Below are 12287 nucleotides of genomic sequence, written 5' to 3'. Positions count from 1 at the left end.
AAGTAGGTTGAATTCAGGTTAAATTCCTTGGTGTTTTTCTTTTTTTTTTTCCTTGGCGTTTTTCGCAGCCTCATGGGACTGATCTTCTGGGTGAGGGGGAGCGATAGAGTATTGGTTTGTTTATTGCTCTGATGTCTGCACCTTCAGTCACTCCGTCCAGGCTAATGCCTGCTACTTATCATTGAGTCATATTTTTACTCTTGTCAAATCAAATTTGGATTGATGTCTTCTTAGGGTGCCACAATCTTTATGACAAGAAATAAGAGAATATGGGTGTATATTTCACGGACTCTAACACTAACTGCTCTTGCCACCTTGGGCAAGTCACTCTGTATCCATTCTTGTCCTTTTTAAAAAGCTGGGAGGAATGTAAGTTGACTCATCTGAGACTTTTACAGCCAATGAAATTCCATGTGGTTCTACTGTGTGTGGTTTAACATGGCTTACATCACATTGCTGGGTCTTAATCTGATACTTTCAAAATTTCATCAAGGTATAGTGTTTTATTTCAGCTAACAAGTTCTCCTTCACAATAGAATTTTAAACAGAACCTTAAATGCCATCATAAAAGCTTCCGGTTTATGGACATTACCCCAAGTTTAGTCTTAGGAGAATATAACATGATGCCATTATCTGGGTGGGAATGAAAGAATGCACGGATTTAACATTTTACACGTACTGTTTATTATGGTCTGCGTGTAGACTTATGAATGTGAGTCTATAGGAAGATAATGGGGCAGGGGAAGTGGGGGGCAAATATGCATGACAAAATGGGTCTGTTAATTTCCCTATTTTTACAGGATGTTTTGACAGCTTTTCAATTTAGTTTCCACTGCTATTCACATGACTGAGAGTGTGTCTGAGACGGCCAAGGAAATAGGATGATTTATGCTTTATATGACTCGTCATCTGCCCGTTGGAGAAATTACGGAAACTACAGTAGGCTTGTCATATGGACTTTTGAGAGGAAGACTTCCTAATTTAGCCATTTTGGTAAAATTTAGGCAAACAGTGGTTGATTGGTTTTCCAAGATACCGAGAAATGAACAAAATCAGTAATTGACAAAATTGCCTTTTCTGTGGGGGATAAACACTTGGAGGCTATTTTATTTTCACTGTGTTTATGTTTTTTAAGAAACATAGACTATGTGTTACACTAAAGGGTAAACTATGCTGATGTTTTATGCATGACAAATAGAATACAAATTCCCTATCACTCACAAGGTGCCCGGTAGATGGTGGTTGGATGGATGTCCACACGTGTGGGTGTATTCATGGATTGTTGTCCATTTTCCTTATTCTTGGTCCCATTTTGAATGCTTCCATTGGAGGAGAGGAAGATATCCCTCTTATGAGTATCCTTCTTAGGGGTCCTATGCTGCTGGTGTCATTTGGATCATCAACCATTTCCATGGAGCAGGTTTGTCTTGTGTCATGTAGTCAGGATGTATCTAAAGAGAAACTTTAAGCTGATTCAGAGCAAGACAGGGTTGAATAGAGTACATCTTTTTTACTGTGTCCATACTTAAAAACGTACCAGGTATGACATCCTGTCCCCACAAAAGAATCAGTATGCTGTTATAAAAACTAACAGTCGGAATTGTTTGCTCCATGGGGGGTATGGGTAGGTCTGTTCGTAGCAGAGATTAAATTGGGTGTGTCTTCTTTAAAGGAGATCATTAAAGTGAAGACATCTGTAGAGTTCAAAAGAGACCTCTAGAATTGGCTTAGTCATTTTGGAAATTCCTTGGTACTTTTTCTTCTGGGTTTATGCCTTCTGCATATGTGTATCTTCCCTATCACTCTTACAAGTCTAGACTCATACCAGGTTCTGATTTAAAAGAATGCTGGTTGAACATACATATTTTGTCTGCCAAGTTGCCAGTTTCACAAACAGCCTGCTGGCTCTCTCTTGAACATCTGATAACACAGGAAATAGAGGGGAGGCTGATGATGAAATGAAAGTGCTCTAATTTTAAAATTGGACTAAATAAGTTTCCTTTTACATGTACAGTTGATGTTTGAGGCCATAGTTGTAGTTAAGGCTTACAGAAAGATAGACACCCATCAAAGCTAGCAGATTGGAAAATATTCATGTTAGCTGCTGACCCATTTTTTTTGAGCATGTAAAATGTGGGGAAACATTTCTGTTGCAGGATACGGATTTAGCATTCCTGATGGAGTCAACCTGTTTGTTCTGAAACAGATTACCCCTTTCATTTTCTAGGACTTTCTGAATATCATTTCTCAAAGCCTTGGTGTGTAGCCAGAGGTCTCTGGTTGTAATTGTGAAGTGTTTTTGTGTTAGAAGTTTTTTGGGAAAAATGTTAATACCGAAAGAATTGTACACTCATTTGGCTGCCTAAGTGTTTATTTTTATTTTGTATTCACTTGGAAATCAGTGTCCCAGAGGTTGTAGAAACCCTTCATTAAACATTGTTTCCCCCCAGTCCCTTCCATGGTCTAGGGTGTTCATGTGGTTATAACTTGTCCATACTCTGGAAACACAGAGTCTCTGATGGGAGAATAGGGGCAGGGGAGCCAATGAGTCCACAGGATGGAGATATGGAATATTAACATTAGAAAAGGAAACTGGGATGATCTGGCCCTACCTCTGTACTTTAAAATGAACAAAGTGGGACTCAGAGGAATTTGAGGACTTACCAATGTTACACAGTTAGTGGCAGAGATGAAACTTAATTTATGTTTATATTCAACAAATATTTATTGAGCTTATGGAGTGCTTGCCATGGGGGTGGCTCTCTGCAAGGTCCTGAGAAGACATGATGAAAAAGTCAACTTAATTCCTGCCCTTGCAAAGTTTATGTGTCTAGAAGGAGAAGGCCATTGAATCACCATTTGTCCCATTAATTACTTAATGCCAGGTATGTCCAGTGTTATGAGGCAGAAGTCTGAGAGCTCCTTTTGAATAATAAGGGGACCTGGGATATCCTAAGGTCCCCTTTGATAGTTCCTCATAGCATCAATTAAGGAAAGAGTGAGTTTCCTGAGCATCCACCTTGAAAAAGAGAAGAAAAGGTTGGATGGTGGCAGAAGTTATGCATATGGTGGGCCGCTTGGGTGGCTCTGTCAGTTAAGTTTTTTGATTTTGGTTCAGATCATGATCTCAGGGTTGTGAGAATGAGCCTTTTGCTGGGTGTGGGGCATGCTTAAGATTCTCTCTCCCTCTCCCTCTGCTCCTCCCCACTCTTCTCCCTCTTTCCCTGTCTCTAAAAAAAAAAAGTTATGCATATGGTTACCTAATGATAACACAGCCCAGTTAACCATGGCTTTCAGGCACATGAATCATTTTTCTCAGAGTAATGGTTAGACTGTCTAAAATTTTAGAGTAGCTTTATTCAAGCACTCTGTTTTAAAATGAGCATTTTGCTTCTTTTCTTAAATTTGAAGACAACAGTGATGTTAGGTGTATATGTTAGTATGTTTCCACATTTTGAAAGTTTCACCTTCTACTTCATCTAAAGGTTTGTTGGTTAGAAGGGTGGGCTAAAGATAAGTTGGAAATTAATAAGGATCAATATAAAATTCAGCACAGGGTCCAAGAAAATAATCGAACAGTTGTACAAAACAGAGTGAAGGAATAAACATTTTAAGAGTAGCATTTGTAAGAAGATCTAGTGGTTTTAGTTGGAGGCGAGCTAAACATGGTCAACAGAGCAATGTCCCCTTCAAAAACAGTAAATGTCACATGAAGGTTTATGAACAGAAGTATTGGGGTCAGAGAAGAGGCTCCTCTTCTATCCTGCATTAGTCAAGCTTACCTGGACACGTTTACTCTTTCATTGGGAGGCACATACAGATATTCAGCCGTCTGTCCATCCATCCATCCATCCATCCATCCATCCATCCATCCATCCATCCATCCAATCATTTTGTTTACTGTCCCTTCAATAGAATGTAGGCCTCAGGAGAGTGGGGATTCCATTCACTGCTGTATACCCAGTGTCTCCAGCAATGCTTCTCACGTAGTAGGCCCTTAGGAAACTGTTGAATGACTGAATGGAGTGAATGAGAGAATTTCAAATTCTGTCAGATGATAAACGTTTAAAGGAAATATGTTTGTGGAGAAAAGAAGTTTTACTGGAACCACGGAAACTGTCTTCCGAGTTTTGAAGGCCTGTCATGCGGGAAGGCAGAGGGGTGAAACTTTTCTGTTTCTGTGGTGGGGGGGGCAAGGAGCCACGGCTGAAAGTTGCAGTGATGGCAAATGTGACACGAGTTTAGTTCCAAAGACCTGTGATCCTGGGAAAGGGTCAGGTCAAGTGGTAAAGTGGATGTTCTTAAGCAGAGGTCAAAATTTTGTAGTAAATACCGAAAAAAAAATTGGCTTTATTTTGAAAAGCAAAACTAAACATTAAGAAAGTAAGTTAATTTGATCATATAACAGTTTTGATTATAATTTCAGCTATATGCTAATTATTAAGCCACACAAAGACTGAATCAGCTGTTGCTGGGTTTTATGCAAGAGGGGTTGAATACAATTTTCTGACAGGTTTTTTAAATTTAATTTAATTTTTTTATTTTTTTTAAAGATTTTATTTATTTGAGAGAGAGAATGAGATAGAGAGAGAGCATGAGAGGGGGAGGGTCAGAGGGAGAAGCAGACTCCCTGCTGAGCTGGGAGCCCAATGCGGGACTCGATCCTGGGACTCCAGGATCATGACCTGAGCCGAAGGCAGTCGCTTAACCAACTGAGCCACCCAGGCGCCCCAATTTTCTGACAGTTTTATGCTAGCACAAGATGATATTCCTTAGTTCACATTTGACTTTTTAAAAACAGTTGTATTGAAATGTAATTGACTTTTACAGTTTTCAAAGTCTCCTCTCAATCATTATGTATTCTTATAATTGACTTTTTTTTTTTTAAAGATTTTATTTATTTATTTGACGGAGAGATAAGAGAGAGAGCACAAGTAGGCAGAGTGGCAGGCAGAGGGAGAAGCAGGCTCTCCACTGAGCAGGGAGCCAGACGTGGGGCTCGATCCCAGGACCCCAGGATCATGACCTGAGCCGAAAGCAGCTGCTTAACCTACTGAGCAACCCAGGTGCCCCATAATTCACTTTTGATTATTAGGCAGCATTCCTGTGGACTTTTTCTTGTCGATTTGTACCTTTGCCAATGGACAGTGGCTTTACGTGTAATTCAGTTTTCCAACATTACTTTCAACAACCTCATAAATTTCTGCATCTTTTGCAAAATCTAGAATAACCCGATATAACCAAATCACACTGCATTTATAGTTTGTTGTAGAGAAATCCTAAATCTGAATGAGAACAAGCAATAAAAATGTGACCTAATGGATGAGAATATACACCATGATTAAGCAAGCAGAGATGTTTAAGAGACCAATTTTGTAAATGATCATTTTGTTAGTAAATACTTTTATGTTATGAAAAACTGAATTTCCTATGTTACCATAACTATGGAGACTTAAAATAGGAATACTCAGAAGATGATAAGGCTATCAGAGTTGGAAGCCCCTAACGTGGGTTCAGAGCCCTAACCTTTGTTCCACCAAGCAAACAACTGAGGGAATGAATATTCTGGCACATTTGGTTTTTTTGTTTTTTTTTTTTAAAGATTTTATTTATTTATTTGAGACAGAATGAGAGAGAGAGAGAGCACGTGAGAGGGGGGAGGGTCAGAGGGAGAAGCAGGCTCCCTGCCGAGCAGGAAGCCCGATGCGGGACTCGATCCAGGGACTCCAGGATCATGACCTGAGCCGAAGGCAGTCGCTTAACCAACTGAGCCACCCAGGCGCCCAATTCTGGCACATTTGTAACCCATTCCATTTGGTAGACTAGTTGGGAAGCTTTGCTATTGATGATGGAATCTTGAGTCACAACAGTCTCAATTGGTGTGAACACTGGCCCCAAGCCAATGCATGATATTTAACAAGGCTAAGTGTTTATTTGCAATTAGGTCCCAAACTTCATCCCCCCCCCCCCCACTCCCACCCCCACAAAAAAACAAACTGAATTCTTCAATTGTAGCATTGGAGAGAGAAAGTCCTGGCTTCCTTGGTCTACATGAAAAAGAGCTGGGGGTTTGAGGCGGCCATATGCTTGTTGCGAATCAGCAAGGTGTCACGACTGCTTTAAGATGCAGTCTTGAGGGGTGCCTGGGTGACTCAGATGGTTAAATGTCTGCCTTCAGCTCAGGTCATGATCCCAGCGTCCTGGGATCGAGCCCCTCATCGGGCTCCTTTCTTGGCAGGAAGCCTGCTTCTCCCTCTCCCACTCCCCCTGCTTGTGTTCCCTCTCTCGCTGTGTCTCTCTCTGTCAAATAAATAAATTTTAAAAATCTTAAAAAAAAAAAAATGTAGTTTTGAGCTGTCCTTCTGAACAGTGGCCAGACTGGACGAAATGACAGCCCTTCTTGTATTATACACAGAGTCTGGTTACCCATCTGAAGTAGCTGTTGGCAGAAGGTGGGGGAGTGGAGAGTTAGGTTGGGGGGGGTGTATAGGGAGAACAGATAAGCCAGAGCTATCTTCATTTAAGGCCAACTTAGAAAGGTGAGGGTATTACTCTGGACTTGTTTGTTTGTAAGGAGAAAACTCCAAGTTGGACAAAAGAGGAATTAACAAAGAGGAAGGGAAGGAGTGCAGTTTGTCCTCAGAGATAATCTAGAACCAAGGGCTCGAACTCTGCATTACCTCTTCACCTCTCCTTCCTGTGTCTCTCTGCATATTGGTGTCATTTTCTCTTTCTTTTTTTTCTCTTAGAGCAAGAGCACAGGTTTATGCACAGGGGTGGGGAGGGGCAGAGGGAGAGAGAATCTTAAGCAGGTTCCACCCCCAGCATGGAGCCCGATGCGGGGCTCGATCTGACAACCCTGAGATCAGGACCTGAGCCGAAATCAAGAGTTGGATGCTTAATGACTGAGCCACTCAGGTGCCCCTAGGGCATCATTTTCTGATGAGTCCTCTCCAAGGAGAATTCCACCCCCTAGGAGCTGTCCTACCTCACTCCTTCCAATCCCGGCTCCGGAGAGGAACTGATACTTGTTCTCTCTGGTCCAGAATTTAAAAATCCCACAGTAGGGTCTAATTTGTTGAATTTGGGTCATGTGCCTAACTCTAGGCCAATTAACTGTGGCCAGAGGATTGGAGGACTGTGAATGGTCCATATTGATAGCCTCAGGTATGGGGTTTCTAAAAGCTTGGCAGCTTCCATTCAGATCACTGTTCTGTTCTTGTGGAGCAGTGTGAAAGATGCCGACACCCTGAGGCAGCTGGGATCATGCCTGGGCCTGAGAAGTAGGACTAAGCGGCAGATGTGTAGTCCCAGAATTACAGAATCGGGGGTATAGTGAGACGGAGGCTCAGCACTGTCAAATGACTTGCCCAGGGATACCCAGTCAGTTAGAGATGAAAGCCCAGGCCTCTAGCACTGAACTCGGAGTTCTATCCACTCTACTTTATTGTCTCCCCAAAGAAGAAAATGCCAAGCCGTGATGACTACCTTCAAACACCTGAAAGATGGTTATGTGGATATAAGAAGGGTGTTTGATGATGGTCCAAAGGCAGATAAGGATTCATGGACAGTAGTGACTGACTGACTAGGTCAAATTCTACTAGATTTAAGGAAGAAGGTTAACGCCCGGACTGGCGTAACGATGGAGCAGGCTGTCCCGGGAGGTGGTGGCCAGAGGCGCTGTCCTTGGAAGCCTTCGGGCTGATGTTAGATAAACATCTGCCAAGGATGCTGAAGAAGGAATCCCTGAAGTCCCTTCCAAACCAGAGGCACTATAGATGACACCCTGGGCCCTGGACTATGATGCTTTTTACTGTTTTCCTCCAGCGTCCACCAGTTGTAGAATGCTTATGGTGCTAAATGCCGTGCTAACCATTTTCCAGTGATCATCTCATCTAACCTTCACCCATAAGAGAGACACTATTGTTATTTCATTCTGCAGATGAGACACAGAGTCATTGTTATTTTCCCAGTGGCACACGGGAACTTCAGGTTTGCTCCCCAGCTTTGGGTCTTTTTTTTTTTTTTAAAGATTTTATTTATTTATTTGACAGAGACACAGTGAGAGAGGGAACACAAGCAAGGGGAGTGGGAGAGGGAGAAGCAGGCTTCCCAGGGAGCAAGGAGCCCGATGCGGGACTCGATCCCAGGACCCCGGGATCATGACCTGAGCCAAAGGCAGACGCTTAACGACTGAGCCACCCAGGCGCCCCCCCAGCTTCTAGTCTTAACCAGTTCAGTGGCTTCTCAAAAACGATTTGTTTCCAGTCTCGTGTGCACAGTGTCTCTTTCAAGTGGTCTTTAAAGTGTGATCCTCTGAATGCCTACATCAGAACCATATGTTTTTGGTTTTGATGCAGAACCAAATATTTTGAACCTCATATTTTTGCTTTTTGCTCTTGGGGCAGCAATATGACCAAAATGACATTTGGAGAGATCGTTCAGCCCAGCTAAAGGACTGACCCTAGTTGTTTGTTTGTTTTTAATTAAAGCACAATTGACGCACAATGTAGCATTAGTTTCAGGTGGATGGCATAGTGATTGGACAAGTCTGTGTCATGCCGTGCTCACCGCAAGTGTAGCTCTCATCTGTCACCATACAATGCTATTACAGTACCATTGATGCTGTTCCCTCTGCTGCACTCTTCCTCCCCATGACTTATTCATTCCCTAACTGGAAGGCACTCCCCTTCACCCATTTTCTCCATCCCCCCAACCCCTTCCCTCTGGCAACCATCAGTTTGCTCTCTGTATTTATTATAGGTCTGTTTCTGCTTTTTGTTTGCTTATTCCTTCATTAAGGGCCGAGCCTAGTTTCTGAGGCAGCCTTTTCCCCAGTGTCAGTTGGATGTAGAGCTAAATGTAAATAGATTCTGCTTAAAGGAGAAATGGAACCCCTATTAAAACCTGATTTTCTGATGAAATATCAGTACATTTCCTTCCATAGGCTCATATGAGTATTGTATTGAGATGGAGTCAAGCGCTAATTTCCTCTGACATCTTATCCTTGTCCTCTGACTCTTATCACCAACCCCCCTTTATTATAGGTAGTTACGTCCCCTAGAGATCTCAGGTGGTATGTTTATAAAAGGCCCCATCTCTGGTGTGGGTGGGAATGATGGCTGGCTGGAATGAGCGAAGACCCAGATGTAGAGTGTTGCCTATTGAACAAACAATGGAAATGCTAAGGGGTGTTGGGGTGGGGTGGGATTGTTCCTAAATTTGCAATAGCTCCCTGGCACACAAACGTACAGAGAGGTGGTCAGGATATGAAATAGTCCTGGCCAGCAGCCACTTTGTGCTGGGGAGTGAATAGCTTGAAATCTATGGCTGCTCCTACTCCAGGCAGATGTAGGAGCCAGAAGCCGTAATACCACGTTTGGAATGCCATTATGTTCCTAGGAGGCGGAGGGGGGAGCCCTGTCTTTTTTGTCTCTCTTCTTTACCCCACGGCCCAAGTCGCTTTTCCTTAGATTCTAGTATCCTTGGTTTCCCCTTTTTCTGGACTCCTGTGGAACTCATTTGCAGGACATCCATAAGTTACGTTCATTTATCTAATCGCTTCTTGAATTTCCAGTTTGCTTCTGCTGCTAGTAAATTCCTTAGGAGTAGGGCCCATGACTATCATTCCATGGGATTCTCCATTATGCCTAGCACCATTTGGGCACACAGATCTCAATAAGTACTGTTTGCTTGGTTGGCAGATATTATAGTCTCTTTTTAGCTGGAGGAGCTTTACGACGATGATTAAATTACTCTCTCAGTGGGGTCACAATTAGTAGTTGTCACAAATGTGCATTGACTGCCTACATCCTGAATTGTTGAGGGGAAAAAAAATGCTTTCAGAGCACTCACGATCTAAATAAGGACTCAGATGCAGTTTCACCATTTGCTTCAGGTGATCCTGCTGCCCTCCCATCAATATATAGTTATTGAACACTCAGTGAATTTGGTGAGGGCTTGTGCTCTACCGGAGGCTGGAGAGGCATTACAGAATCTGTAGAAAATGTAGGTCCTAGTCTCAAGAATCCTGCCAAGCTAAGCCGGCCAGTGGGCACTCATCTGTTCAAGGTCACCTTCAGCGTCTGGAACTTACTATTCCTTTTTTTTTTTTTTAAGTAGGCTCTACACCCAGTGTGGGGCTTGAACTCCCGACTCTGAGATCAAGAGTCAGATGCTCTACCGACTGAGCCAGCCAGGTGCCCATGGGGCTTACTATTCAACAGGAATGGGTGCACGGTTCAGCCTTGCCAGTCTCCTCATGACCCAGCCTATGTCGTCAGGGCTAGCTCCCTAGTGCCTTCCTACTGCATCAGATGAGGACTTGTGTGCAGAAAAGGCGGTTAAGAGGGCGGTGGGTATGAAGGAAATCAGTGTCAGCATCAGGTAGATGGGAGTTCCAGTCTCTCTGAGCTCTCGGAGCCTCCGCTTCATTACCTGTAAAATGTGGTGGAAATGTGCACCTCTTGGGACTCTGAGGGAATGTAACTGAGAGAATGAATGGAAACACATGGCTCTATCTGCCCCCACCCCCTAGCCTGCCTCACCCAGGCTCACGTCTGCTCTGCTGTCAGCATCTCTTTATTCTCATGGCTACTGCTTTGGTTTTAAGTCCTGATCATTTCTTGTCACAGAAACTGTATCTGTTATTTTATGATCATCTTTTATTTTTTAATTTTTGTTTATATTCCTTTTTAAAAATTATTTAAATTCCATTAGCCAACATATAGTACATATTTAGTTTCAGATGTGGTGTTCAGTAATTTATCAGTTGCGTATAACACCCAGTGCTCATCACATCGCATGCCCTCCTTAATGCCCATCACCCAATTTATTTTTTAAGTTTTAGAAATCTCTTAAAAATGATAACGATCATACATGCTTGTTATAAAACATGTTTCTAACAATCAGAAGTCTATAGAGGAAAAACCAAAAATTTCTGTCTACTTCCCCAAATCTTCATTTGCTTCTGTAGAGGTACTGCCATAAGCAGCTTGGTGTGTATCTTCTTAGAACATTTGTATAAGCTTATCAAACATACACAGGCCTTTTTTCTTTATAGATAGAACCATCGTATACATACTTTTCTCCAACTTGATTTTTCAACCAGTTGATCCTTTTCTGTGAATTTACAACATATATATGCATGGAAGTTTTTTTATAAAGTAGATTATTGTGTACATTTTATTCTGCAGATAGCCTTTTATCTTAGTTCATATATTAATTGGGCTTCTTGTTTCCATCCCATACTCTCCACCAAAATGCCAGAATGGTTTTCCTAAAAACCCAAATGGGGGAACTTTGATGATAAGATGAAGTCCCGACTCCTTAATATGGCAATTCAGAGCTCTCTACCATCTCGCCCCAGCTGATTGGCAATTCGATTGGGGTATTCCTTCAATTTTTGTTGTTGTTAGTGGAAGAAGATTTTTGTCCTTTGGAAAAAACCTTTGTACACCCCAATGTATTAAACAGGTAAACGTGGGGCTTCTGAGGTTGATGTGTACCTATATGGGGGGTCTCCAGATCCCAGCCTGCTCAGGCACAGTTCCCTGTCTATCAAGCCCTGTTCTCTATCCTGCTCTGTATTCTACCTCAAGGCATGTTAGTGTTTCTTGAGATCAGCCTCAAAAAGTCGGAGACGTATGCAAACCTTCTTAATTTCTCTTTATGCATTATGGGCCTGCAACCCAATACTTAAAAACAAAGCAAAACAAAACTATTGGAAGCTTTTTGTTAACCTTCTTTCCTAGAGGAAATGAATTTCACAGTTTATTAACTCTTTGTTGACATGTCTTGAATGATTCCACTCAAATTGTAAGATGTCCTACTTCAGACATCAAAATTTAGAGAGCCAGTTTTTAAGAGCTTAGTTTTGTCGCTTTTCTGTTCTTTTGCCTGGTGAACATATTAGGTACTTTCCTATTGCTGACCATTCTCCTTTGTCCTGGAGTTACTATTATGTTTAGATGAACATGATCCAAAGACTGTGAGGTCTTGAGGATTGAATAATACAAGCAGGCCAAGTTGATGATAATTGTATTCACGAGCTAAGATAGAAAGCAAGCTGCAAAACAAAATATATCCAGGTTGGTTGTCTTCCGTATTTCGCTCAGTGCCTGGTGCACAGTGAATGCTTGATAAACTTTTCATCCCTCGAATGCATGTTAGGTGTGACAATTCCTCCTGCAATTGGGGCAAGGAGGAGATAAGTTATCTCCATTGCAGGGGATATGGGGCCCATCATTTGCTGTCAGTCTAACTTGGGAAGAGGCACCAGGGGTATG

At 42.3% G+C, this 12287-nt stretch overlaps 1 protein-coding gene across 2 annotated transcripts in view; it reads left to right on the top strand.

The window, feature by feature from the left end:
* The window catches only part of PIK3AP1 (phosphoinositide-3-kinase adaptor protein 1), a 113615-nt gene that overhangs the window by 17921 nt on the left and 83407 nt on the right, over positions 1-12287 (top strand). The window lies entirely within an intron of this gene.

Source organism: Mirounga angustirostris, unplaced genomic scaffold (assembly GCF_029215605.1).
Source record: "Mirounga angustirostris isolate CCGP_5_RB_7025 unplaced genomic scaffold, mMirAng1.0.hap1 SCAF_6, whole genome shotgun sequence".
Classification (NCBI taxonomy): Eukaryota; Metazoa; Chordata; class Mammalia; order Carnivora; family Phocidae; genus Mirounga; species Mirounga angustirostris.
This window is presented reverse-complemented; position numbering and strand designations above follow the sequence as displayed.